A 13,077-nucleotide genomic window follows, 5' to 3' on the forward strand; every position below is an offset into this window, starting at 1 on the left:
TTCGGCATTGGCGGCCAAAACGAAAGATAATTATTTGGATCGTTCGTTAGGCGCGACAAGTCTGGTAAGTCCAAAGTTGCGATAAATGGTAGCTGCCGATTAGGATCCCTAAAACTCTGGGTCATGAGACCAGCCCCAGGAGGAGGATATCCAGGATAACTAGGAATAGGAATCGCGTTCGGGATATTGTATCCTCCTGGAAAACCAGGATTAACCGGACTGTACTGGGGTTGTTGAGGTTGTTGATAAGTGTACCCAGGATACGGTTGATACTAATAAACTAGCTGCTAGACAGCAGGACCAAATTGGTACTGTCCCTGGTACGGTGGATAAGTGAATTGTGGTTGACTTGTGACAGCCGTACTTAAACCAGGTTGTCCTACAGGCATCTGAACTGTAGTTTGAATCGTAGATCCAGACGGTGGTAAAGATGTCTGAGGAGTAGATATAGGAACAGTAGAAACCAGAGCTGTCGATACTCCAGAAGTAGGTGGGGTAGATTGAACAGATGTTGCGGCAGTTGCAGCAGTCGTTTGAGATGGAGTACTAGGCGCAATAGGCCCAGACTGGGAAACTACTGAAGGTACAAAAGTTTGAATATTAGACTGGACTGGTTGCTGGGGCAAACTAGAAACTAAGGGTTGTCCAGTTTGAGATGACAACTGTACATTTGGCTGCAACACCTGTTGAGTTTGCGATGGATCCCACACTATGTTCATTACGGGGTACTGACCCATAACAGGTTGAGAATACTGGGGACCATAACCGGGTTGAGGGTAGGTTTGATAATTGAAAGGTACATTTCTTGTCCCTTGAACATAAGATTGACCTTGGCGTGGTTGGAAACCTTGGTTCGAGTACTGACCTTGGGGTAGATACTCCTGAGACATGTACTGATACTGAGGTTGACCTTGAGGTATAAATTGATACTGGGGTTGACCTTGGGGTACATATTGAGTCTGGGGTTGACCTTGAGGAATGTATTGTACCGTAGGCACGTACTGTCCTTGAGGTTGCCCCCAGAGGCAAATTGTGTACCTTGAGGTTGCCCCCCAAGCATTAATTGAGGTTGCCCCCCAGGCGGTAACTGGCCACCTTGAGGTTGAGAATTGGGAATAGAACCTAACATCATAAGAATGTCTTCTACACTCAATGGCTTTGCACCATTGCTTCCAGTGAATAACCCTTGTTCAATGGGTTGAGGAGATGCTCCCAAAAAAGTACCAGAAAGTGACTGATACCCAGAGGGAACAGAAGGACCTCCGTACAAAAAATATTCAGGCGATTGAGTAGACATGCAAGACTGACCTAACATATTTATGGGAGTATAAAAACCCCTAGGTTGATAAGGAGCACGAGGTGGTGAAAAACTTAACACTGGGTTTTCCAAATAATTAGTTAAAGAAAGATACCAAGTAGTACTTCTAGGTGGACTGTAAAAAATTGATTCACGCTCCCTTAGATCAATAACAGGTTGATTTTCAGGGATAGGGATTTCCGGAGCAAGTTCTTCAATAGCTATCAAACCAGAAGGAAGATTTTCGGTGATTACTCTTTCTACCCTAGGTGAATTAGGGGCACTAGAAGTTGGAGAGATAAACCCCGATGTTGGAGTAATAGGTTCAGATATCTCAGGTTCTTCACCTATATCACTAGTAGATGAAAAGCTACCAGCAAGTTCGGAAACCGAAATAGCTTCAGGATTATAACCTGTTTCTAGAGTTTGGTAATCAGGATGAACAACCAACGAAGACTCTCCTTCTTCAGGTGACCCAACTTTACTGCCACTAGGAGTTACAAGGACTTTCAAGCCTTCAAGATGGCTCGGGACTTCTTCAGGAGGTTGGCCCCGAAGTCTACGGGACTTCCTCAGTAAATCGGCCATGGCTACAAACTCAGGAGATTGGCCCCGAAGTCTACGGGACTGTCTCGGTAATTCAGCCACAGTTAAAAAATTTTAACTACTTCACACGCAAACAAAGAAAAATCTCAATGAAAAACACCTAAAGCCTCTAAAGAATCAAACAAATTTGAATCACACACCTAAAGAATCTAGAGATCAAACACACACAAACAGTAACTTTCCGGACTGAAAACACTAGTTGGTGATGAAATCCAACGTCGCAGAATTCAGTACAGAAATGGTGGTTGGAACAGTTACCCCAGCAACCTGCTTAATGAATAGACTGGACCAAGTTCCTCCACTTTAACCGTCTCAAGTGAAGTGAACCCCCCAGAAAATCCAAGTGACTCTAGCCGACGTCTGCTCCAGGTACAGTGGGATCTTCCCACCACTGTCACCTTAGGAAGAATCCTAAAGAATATGGTCACTAAGGCTACCAACTGAGACAAATACACTTGGGGGAATAGTCTACGATCCAATACGCACGCAAGGGAAGAGTAGCAAGCTCAATCCCCTTGAAGGCTCCTTGACATAATCCAAGGTTTACCAACAAGTGACCGCAGGCTCCTCGACAATGGTTAATCCGAGGTTTACCGTTTTTAATACGTGAATATCTGGCGTCGTTCCCAATGAGGAAGGATTGATTCCCACACTGGTTCGGACACGATCTCATGCTTCTCCTTTAAGAGGAGCTTTCCCAAAGCATAAATGCAACAATTGGATTTCTTCCTACCACAAGATACAGCTACTTGTTTGTTTTTACTGTCTTGGAGAGTTAATTACTCTCCTACTCCAAGACACTATCCTAAGCTAAGTTGGTGTATCAGAGCCATAGAAATAAAATGTTACTAAGTGAATTTTACTTTAAGCGTTAATTTTAGTGGTTGTTGTTTAAGTCAAGAGGTGGTGGAGATGAAACTCGTGGTGTAAAGACTCGACTCGAAATCACTAAAAGGATGCACCTAAGATGATTTAAACAATCTTTTCTCTTCGATGAACTTCTAAACTAAGAAAGAGTTTGAGAATGCAAACACTTTGTAAACACAAATCTTTCTCGATTAAACAAATTAAAAGAAGAGCTTTTCCCTTTCCAAAGCACTCAAAAACGAGACAACTAGTTATTTCACACAAATTTCACTTTTCTTTTCAAAGCACTCAATCACTACAAAAACAAGCTTTTCCAAACGAGATTTTTTTATATTTTGTAAATAAAAACACTCAAAACTAATGAAAATGACTAACTTTGAGAGCTACAAACTATAAAAAACTACTTGAAGTCAAAGCCTACTAAAAGTCTTTTTGAGGATGTTTTACTTAGCTAAATGTGAGCTAAGGACTAATTTATGCAGAATCACAATTAGTCAAAAAACAACCAATCTTTTGTTTTCTTTTTGTAAAAATGAAAATTCCAAACTTTCAACTACAAGCTTTTCGAAATTTTGAAATGAGAAAACTCAAAGCGAATTCCTCAACAAGGGGAGATTTCATAAATGGTCAGACTCACAAGAAGACCAGTAGACACCAAGGTAATCTGAGGTCCCTAGGGCTTCTAAGCTCAGAGCCACTACACAACCAAAAACGAAAAACAAACCTAACAAGCAAAATTCCTAGGAATTCCACCTAAAACCTTAATGCTAATGAAATCAAACCAAGGAAAGTTTTTGACAAGGAACAAGCAAGTCTGGGCAATGGCTAAAACCTATAAACAAATTCTAAACTGATAAAAAGAGGAAAATTTAAAAATTTTCAAGTTTTTGACAGGGTACGCAGGCAACCTGTTTACACAGGTGCGTCTACGCTCTGTGCACAAAGGAAAAGTGGGTACAGGTACGCACTGTGCCTAACTCAGAGGGTACGTACCTCTCCCAAAACTATGAAAAATGAAAACTAACTCAAAATTAACTAAATTCACCCAATCCCACAATCATCAAGTCAAAAACAGAAACAAGAAAAATAGTTTCTCAGGTCAAAGTATAGAAAAAGAAAACAATCAAGTCCCTATCGGAGTCGCCATTTTGTCGCACGGAATGGGTCGATCTTGCAGAGAAGATGGACCTTCCTAGAATCTAAAGAAGACCTAACGACAAGCAGACCAACCAGACACTATCTTTCTCTAAATATGCTTTAATTAACAATAGCAAACAAAGGTTTTTAGGGCCTACCTTTGGTCCAACGCAAGCTTGTGGATGCCTTGCTCCTTTGATTCAAATGAGCTCCTTTTCGCGAATCTACAAACACAAACAAGGCAAACACATTAAATAGCACCTGAAAAACCAATTGCATAAAACATATTTAACATGAAAGTCAAGGAGTCCATGAAACAAATAACATAAGATACTTGTTGAGAAAAATGAGTTTGATTGTATTAATTCAAAAGAAGAAGAACCTTACAACCTTTGCCTTGACGCTGTACAAGCTCCTCCCAGGGTCCAACAAGATGTCTCCTCTACTTTGACAAGTTTCACTCACTCTCCAATGGAACTAAGAGGTATGTGATCTCTCCTCTCAAACTCAACCAAAGAGTCTCAATTTCACCAGCATTTACCCTCAAAATGTTCAGCTTCTAACCTCCCTAGTCCTCACCCCAATGCCTGTATTTATAGTGCAATGGAGGGAAGTTACTAGGTCCTCCTTCAAAGGGATAAAGCCCTCCTTCAAAGGGATAGCTCCTTTAGTCAAGGGATTAGCTCCTTCTCTTTTGGGATGCATGAACCACCTGAGAGCGAACACTCCACGTCAAAATTCCTTCTAGAAAACTCTAGAATTAACCCAAAGTGAGTTTTTTAAGATAAAAATTGCGCCTTTTGACTTTCACAGGGGTCTGCACCTGCACCGTTAGGAACAGAGCGGGCAGGTACGCAGTTTTTGTACACAGAAGGTGCAGGACCGCAAGTGACCAGAGAGAAAGTGCGGAACCAGAGTTACATTGATTTTTAATGTCTTTCTCCCACTTCCAAAGCTTGATTTGAAGAGCTGAGGTCCTAGACTTGCTTAGGAGGACAGTACAAGTGATGATAGACCCATACTGACTGCAAATAATCATGGTGATGATATTTTTGTGTAACAACTTTTAATTCCAAAAAAGGCCCATTTTGAAGATCCCCAAGGGTTCATACCTATTTCCTTATGTAATTTTATTTACAAATTCCTCTCCACCATTATGGTTAATCGTCTTATGCCTGTCCTTCCTTATTTGATTTCTCCTGAAAAATAGGATTTGTCAAAGGTCACCAAATCCTAGATGACATCATTAATTCCTAAGAGGCTATTAATTCCATCAAATTCCTCAAATCCAAGGGTATGCTGATAAATTTGGTTTTCTCAAAAGCTTATGACCGTCTCAGCGGACCTCTCATGTTGAATATTTTGAAAGTTTTTGGTTTTGACCCTCGATGGATCCAATGGACCTGCTCTCTTATTTCCTCTCCGATGTTTTCAATTCTTGTCAACAACTCCCCCTGCCATTCCTTTAATGCAACCAGAGGCCTTAGATAGGGAGATCCTATCTCCCCCTTCCTTTTTAATCTAGCTACAGAAGGACTAGGTAGATATATAAAATTAGTCGTTCAATTGGCCCATCTCAAAGGAATTCACTTGTGGTGTAATGATCTTCCTCTATCTCATCAAAAATTTGTGGATGAAATTATGTTATTCTTCCAAGTCTACCTTCAGGAAGCTAGACACGTTAAATCCCCACTTCAAGACTTTATGCAAGATTTTGGCACCCTGATCAACAATGATAAATCAAATATCTTCTTCTTCAATACCCCGGTTCCTTCCCAATTCTTCTTGGCCAAGATTTTTGGTTATCGCATTGGCTCCCCTCCATCCAAATACTTGGGAATCCCACTAGTGATTAACTATCTTAGAACATCATGTTAGAAAGCCCTTCTCGAGCATATTCAATCACACCTTCAAAGTTGGTGTTTTCACTCTCTGAACATTGCTAGGTGGGTGGTTCTGCTAAAGGGTGTTCTCCAATTGATCCCAATCTACCACCAATCAAGCCTAACTACTCCTAAAAATGCATATTCTAATATGACAACCATTTTCAAAAAATTCTTATGGTTGGGAAAGAAAGAAGCCAAAAAACAGGCTCTCCTTTCATGGAACTGCCTCACCAAGCACAAAATGGCAGGGTGTCTTAGTCTCCAAGATCCCTTCAAGCTAAATCAATTGATGAGCGTGAAACTATGGTGGCATTGGATTCAAGGCAAAACTAATCTATGGAAGACTATTTGGGGCCAGAAACATAATATTCCCTCCTCAACAGAGGATAGACTTAGGATGCATGATATCCCAAGAGGTTCCTTAATATGGAATTAAGCCTCTGCGAACAAAGATCTAATTCGTAATCACAACTTTTGAGAAATAAGGGATGGGAATAGAGCTCTCTTATGGAAAGAATCTTGGCAACAATGGGAAAATATCTTCAATCGACAATACCCCATTGATATCTTCTTCTTTACTAACAAAATTAATAATCTGTCAGTTAATCATTTTGGGAGTCCTCTCTCCTCGATAAATGGTAGGTAATGGAAAATGAAACAAGACTGGAACAACCCCCCTGACTAAAATAAATGGGAGTTTTTTATAAAGAGCTTTGATCTATAAATATCATTATTTCTAAAGTTGTGTATATCCTTTGATGGGGCTATAAAACCAGAGTCATGTTCACCCTAAAGGAAGCTTACCAGATTGTAGTAGAGGAACCTCAGGATCAATATAACCCACTCTGGATGAAGTTATGGACAGGACAATTTTGGCCAAAAGTTACTTATATCCTATGGTTAGTGTATTACAGTGGCCAAATTTTAACCTGGGACCAATTACAAAAGAGAGGAATCCATGGTCCCTCTTTTCTACAGTGTGTGTGCTTCTCATATTGGAAATATTGAGCACCTTTTGAACCTATGCCCCTTTGTGGCTAAGCTTTAGCACAATATTGGCTTTCTTTTTGGTCACTTGGATGGAGATATCAATAGTATTCGGTCCACCATTGAGACCTGTAGGAAATGAATCTTTTCCATTCCAGTCCTAAATAGGGCTTGGTATTTCTCCCTTCCCCTCCTCCTTTGAGTAGTGTGGAAAGAAAGGGATAAAAGGATTTTCAAAGACCAGAAGTTCTTACATTCAGAGATTTGGGTTAGGGTTCTCCAAAACATCATAGAAACTATGCTAGTGGAGAAATGGCATCCTGATGATTGGAAGGTTTCCCCTCAAGAAGCATGGATTCTTTCTGCCCTAAACCTATCCCCGCAAATGCTTGTCCCCTTATCTTGGAAGTTAAAGGTGCCTCCTAGACAGTCCCCACCCAAATTCTTTGGCCCTCCTGATGGTTTTCTCAAGCTCAACATTGATGGGGCATCCAAAGGCAACCCAAGAGACGTGGCCTTTGGTGGTATTTTCAGATACCCCTAGTGTCGGCTGATTCAAATATATGATTCATATGGTGGCATGGCTTGTAACAATGAAGTTGAATTCAATGCAGTTAAACATGGCTTACTCATAGCAAGATGTGAAGGGTTCAGAAGGATTGTAGTCGAAGGTGACTCCACCATTTTCATTGATACTATAAAAAATATTAATTAAGGTACCAAGTGGGAAAATATTAGAAAAAGTTGGAGGACTTCCCATCTGATTCAGAAAATCAGTGAGATTATTCAGGGTTTTAAATGCATCATTCCCTTGCACATCCATTGCACTGGAAAAAAAGATGCAAACTTCTTAGCGAACCAAGGATGCATTGATCTGGGAAAGAATATAGGTTACCCATGGGAAAGTGAGCCTTGGGAAGAGGGGTTGGAACAATTGACTTTGATTTTGGACCACGATTCGGCTCCTAATCAGGACCCTTGATCGAGGTGCGAACTAGCTAGGGATCCACATAGGGATCTTATACATGTTCTATCAAATTAATGTAGGGCCCGGTGGGCAGCCTCACCCATGCCCTCACATGAACCATCACATTAATGCTATGAACAAACATATCCCACAACAAATCTATGACGTGAGGTTTGGAAACACCTTAAATCTGCAAGTGGTGGGTGTCGGGGAATACATGCAACCATCTATCCGACATTCAATCTAGTGGTATAGGTATCTTTGGAGGCCTGAGATAACAATTTTCTAGTTAGAGGAGCCTTGAGTGTAGGGAGGAAACTCTGTTGCAGTCTATCTTGGCATGCGGATGGCGCAATCAGTTTGGTATGTTCTTATGCTTATCCTTTTCCCTAGGTTGGGGGATGACAATAGTTATGCACCTTGTGTATGGAGGGGAAAATGAACAATAATGAATAGGAAAGTTGCAGAGATAACATGTACTTGCTTTCTCTAATATGTTATGTTGATCTATGTATTTTATGGCACTATACTATCTCATATGGGAATGTTTCGTGGGTTCTGGGTCTTAATTACTTTGTTTACTCTACATGTTGAATGTGAGCTCCATAATTTTGAGTTTAAGTTTAAATGGATAACCCTATGGAAAGAAATGGTAAAGGCATTTGGGTCAAGTCAGGTCTATGGACTCTGGGCTAAGGAGTGCAGGGGGGTTGTTGTTAAAAATTTGAAGGTGCCTCACACTCTAGGTTGGTTCATGTTTTCCTCTAAGTATTGGTTTGGGTTGTCTATTCATGGTGTGGTGGAGTCGAGAATGACAATGTGTATTTTCTTCAGTTCTTTTAAGTCTAACTTTTATTTTCTATTGCTTTTATGTCCTGCTATTAATCCATGTCTACATAAGCGCTTCTCCATCCGGCATCTACACAATGTGTTTGGTTTCAAGAAAGGGAAGGTTCGAGTAAATTGAGGAAGGATGGTCTAACATCACCCATCATGTTGAAGACCACTCCTGGTGTTGGTTCCTATGGGCGCGGAAGTCATGGCCATAAAAATTAGGTTGGTAAGGGTAAAGAAAGAGGCTTGGCTTCTAGAAAGCCTCCACTCCAACGTGGCTGAAAATGATATGCAAAGATCCTACAAACACACTGTCCAGGCCTATTACGAGGGGACTCTAGCCTAGATGAAGCAACTGATCTCGACTTGGGAGGAATAATTAAATCAGAAGTTTGAGATAAATATTTTGAGGAAGGACTGGAGTAGTCTAATCCCTGGCCTTGCTCATACCTGTGAATGCCTCACTTTGTATAAACCATCTGTACACCTTTTCGAGCTAATGAAAATAATTTTTGCAAAAGATATGGCTTCCTCTCTCACAATTTTTGTGAATACAAACCATGACCTCAATGAAATTTAGAAATAAATTTAGTTGATTCAAATCTAGCTTGAGCAGCAGAACGCTCTTCTAGGCTGCATTGAGTGCCACATTCCTTTTCTTCCTCAATCGAAACTTCCAGGCTCAAGTGCAAAAGAGCTTGCTCTGGTGGAATCATTGTTAGCTCCACTGACAAAGGGATAAAAAAGGATCCAAGTATGCCCCAAAAGTCTTCAAAATCCTCTTGAGGATCATTCAAAGTCAAAACCATCACAAGAGGAGAGCCCTTGGAAGGGCGGAAATACCCTATCAGGAGGCCTAAAACACTCTAAAACCAAAAAAAAAAACCACAGGCATAGGCTTAAACAATGGATGCATGACAGCCGTTCGATCTGGTCGATCAATGGCCCAGATCTAATCGGTGGATCACAGATCAGGAAGGCCAGGGGGCAGGGCCTTTACATATAGCGATATGCGATTGCGATTAGATCGCATCGCAATATCGCATCGGCGGAGGTAAGCTGGCAGGGTAAACATGGACCAAGTGTGACTACGATTTGCGATCAGCGATGTAGGATCGCTATTGGAGGGCCCACTTCGCATCGCAGGATCGCAAATCGGCGGATCGCATGTGGCACTTCACCAAGGGCCAGAGGGCACATACGTATTTGCGACACGATAGCCGGACCCGACGGTTATATAACACTCTATTGCATGTTATTTCAGGTCCGCGCTAAAGCTGTTTTCAATGGTTTTCGGTGCATTTTGTTGTATAAACAAAATACGAAGGAACCTTGGGGCAGTGCGACATGTGACAACGATGTGAAGGACGGACCCGATAAAGGAATTGGTCATGTTTATGGACCTTTTGAAGTCCGAAAAGGACAGTGATGGGCGGGATTCAACAGTACTGCAACGTTTTCGTTGTTTATGACCCGAACAGCCACAAAAATAGAAAAACATTCACGACTATCATCTGAAAGGGAACGGTGCAGGGATTTCATAGGCACGATAGCCACTCCATTGTAGGTTCAAGTGGAAAGCCATCCTTAGAGGAGTCTTGCAGTCATGTTACATACCAGAAGAAGGATTCGGCAGAAAGACGGTGGCCTGCAAACAGAGCCTGGAAAAGGAAGTGGAAAGGCGACAGTACAACACGATGCAACCCATACCAGAAGAAGGATTCGGCAGAAAGACGACAGCCGGCAAACAGAGCCTAGAAAGGGAAGGAGAAGGGCCACTGCATGGCTCAATGCAAATCAAACGAAATCATGGAGCATTAACAATCTTGCCAGTGCAACAGTCATCCTAACAAACATAATGGGGCATCTTTGGCACGAGAGAGCTCCCAGGCATCATAGCAGGCTGTCCAAAATATTTGAATATGGTCATTCCTCTGTCAGAAGAGGAAAACCTCTAAGCCAGGCCTACCTATTGAGGGAATCAAATGGTTAAGGGATAGATTAGACAAGTCTAAGACTCTTAGCCTTCTAGAGAGCTCAGGAGCATTGTAAAGGGCCTATAAAAGGTAGAAAACTACATGTAACAAGGGTTCAACTTCTGGAGACTATTGAGACTTTGCTACTCAAGCTTCTCATCTTCATTTTAGAAATATAAGCTTACTATTATATGTTCAATTTCCATTTCTACTCTGTTTTAGGCTGTGCCTGTTATGCATTTGTTCATGTGCTCTTGATATTTAGCATTAGAGGGGCTATCATCCCACCTCTGTGTTGAAGTCTAGTATGTATCATTGAATGTGTTATGCAGGTTTCTGTTTATTTAGTGCTAGAGAGCTGTCATCTTGTCTATGCCTTAGGAAATAGATTTGCAGACCATTTTACTGGTTGCAGCGGCCATCACATGGTCTTGTGTATCTGCTGGTGTGTTCAGTATTCTCCATATTCACCTAATCTACAAACTATTGAGCATTAGTGGTTTAAAGCCTTGTAAAGTTGAGGGTGTTCATGCATGTCTTGAGTAAAAATAGAGTTGAAATGGTTGTCTGGCTTGATCCAAACCATCTTTCATTCCAATAGTTCAGAGAACAATATTGAAGATTATATGTTACCAGGCATCTCCGAGCTACAACCTAGGAGAGTTTCCTGGAGTGCTAACATAATTGGCGCCGTTGTCGGGGATCGAGATTGAAGCTCAGCTTCCCTGGGAGAACGACACAGTTCCAGATTTTGATGATAGACAAAGTCTGGGCACATTTCTGGTTGTAATCATCTATCTGGCGACTCCACTGGAGGAAGACCAACCTTTGGCGACTCCACATCATAGTCCTAGCTTAGTTTGTGAGGCATACTCGAAGAAATCCTCAGAAATCACCAGCCGAACCAGTGCCTAACCCTGAGAAGATTGTCAAGTCAAAGAAAACATCACAGAAAGGAGCATCAGGATCAGGTAAGCCTAAGAAATCTTATGCATCTCTGCAAGAGAAGGTTATAGTCGAGAATACACAGTTTGAAGAATTAGAGCCTAGTATTGCTAGTGAAGAATCACCTTCAGAGATTCATAAAGCTCCTTTATCTTTTAGTTCCCCTTTGGATCTCAATCCAAAGAGAGTCTCCCATACAGTCCATCATATTCCCTTGTCTCTGTCATCCATTTCATTGTTCCCCACTATTCAATCTACCAGTATCCTTCCACCTACCCCAGTCATGGCGGGCCAGCAAGCACCCACAAAGATGGAAAGAATCGTAGCTGCTAGGTATGGACCCCTGGTCTTGCCTGTTCCTTTGAACGCCATGCCTGCAGGAGAGTACCAGAAATACATGCCTAAGTTCACTAGTACAGAGGGAGTAACAGCTGAAGAACACCTTGAATCTTTTTACAGTTATGCTGATAACCTGGATATTAGTGAAAATGATGTGTGGATGAGAGTTTTTGTCCAGAGCCTCGATGGAGAGGCTAGAAAATGGTTCAGAGAACTAGCACCTAGATCTATTGCTGATATTGAAGCCCTAGATGATGCATTTTTGAAACACTGGGGAGATAAAAAAGACTTGCTATACTACCATACTGAGTTTGGAAACCTGAAGAGGGAAAATGGGGAATCACTGCCTGATTTTAATAAAAGATTCAATCATATGTATAGTAAGATACCATCTGAGGTAAAGCCTACCCCCACCTCTACCAAACTTACTTATGCTAGTGCCTTTGACTCTAATTTCTGTTTTCTGTTGAGAGAAAGAAGATGCGCTACTCTGGCTGACATGCAGGATGCAACCCTAGAAGTAGAATCTAATATTATGGCTGCAGAAAAACTCAGAAGTCATGCTGACAGAAGGAGGCAGAGAGGTGAGGCTTCTTCTTCCTCTGCCTCATCTTCCGATCCCAAATTTGATAAAATGACTAGGATGATCGAGTCATTGGCTGCTAAATTATCTAAGCTGGAGGTCGAGCAGAACTCTGGGAAGACAAGGCTCCCAGGCACATTTGCTCCAAGAAATCCAAATCCATTCAGAAGAGAAAATGAAAAATTGCAAATCATTCAGAGAGGTAAAGAAACAAATGAAGATCAAAAGGTTAAGGCTCCTTTCCAGAATTTAGTCATGGAGGAGGAGTAGTTTGAATATGAGGATGAAATTCATTGCATGGAAGATAAAGGTAGTGCTGCATTTGTAACATTAGCTGCATATGAAGAATCGTTGCTGTAGGACCAAGACAGTTTAGAGTGGGATAAGGAAGCTGTTCTGCAGACTGGTGAACAGCAAAGATATATTTTAAGGTCACAAGCAAACAATGCCAAGGAGAATCCTGCCCAAAAAGCTGTTGTCCAAACTGAGTCACTGAATGCTAGACAGAAAAGAACATCAATCGACCCACTCATCCTCAAAGCACTAGCTCAAGAGGTTAGAGGTCCTGACAAGTCCCCTTCCCCTTTCAGTTTTGAATAAGAAGTCCAAAAGTTGAAAATATTTGTACCTCTGTTAGAACTTGTAAAGAGTGA

Source organism: Pinus tabuliformis, chromosome 5_2 (genome assembly GCF_031772625.1).
Source record: "Pinus tabuliformis cultivar Carrire ecotype Pingquan chromosome 5_2, CPIR1, whole genome shotgun sequence".
NCBI lineage: Eukaryota > Viridiplantae > Streptophyta > Pinopsida > Pinales > Pinaceae > Pinus > Pinus tabuliformis.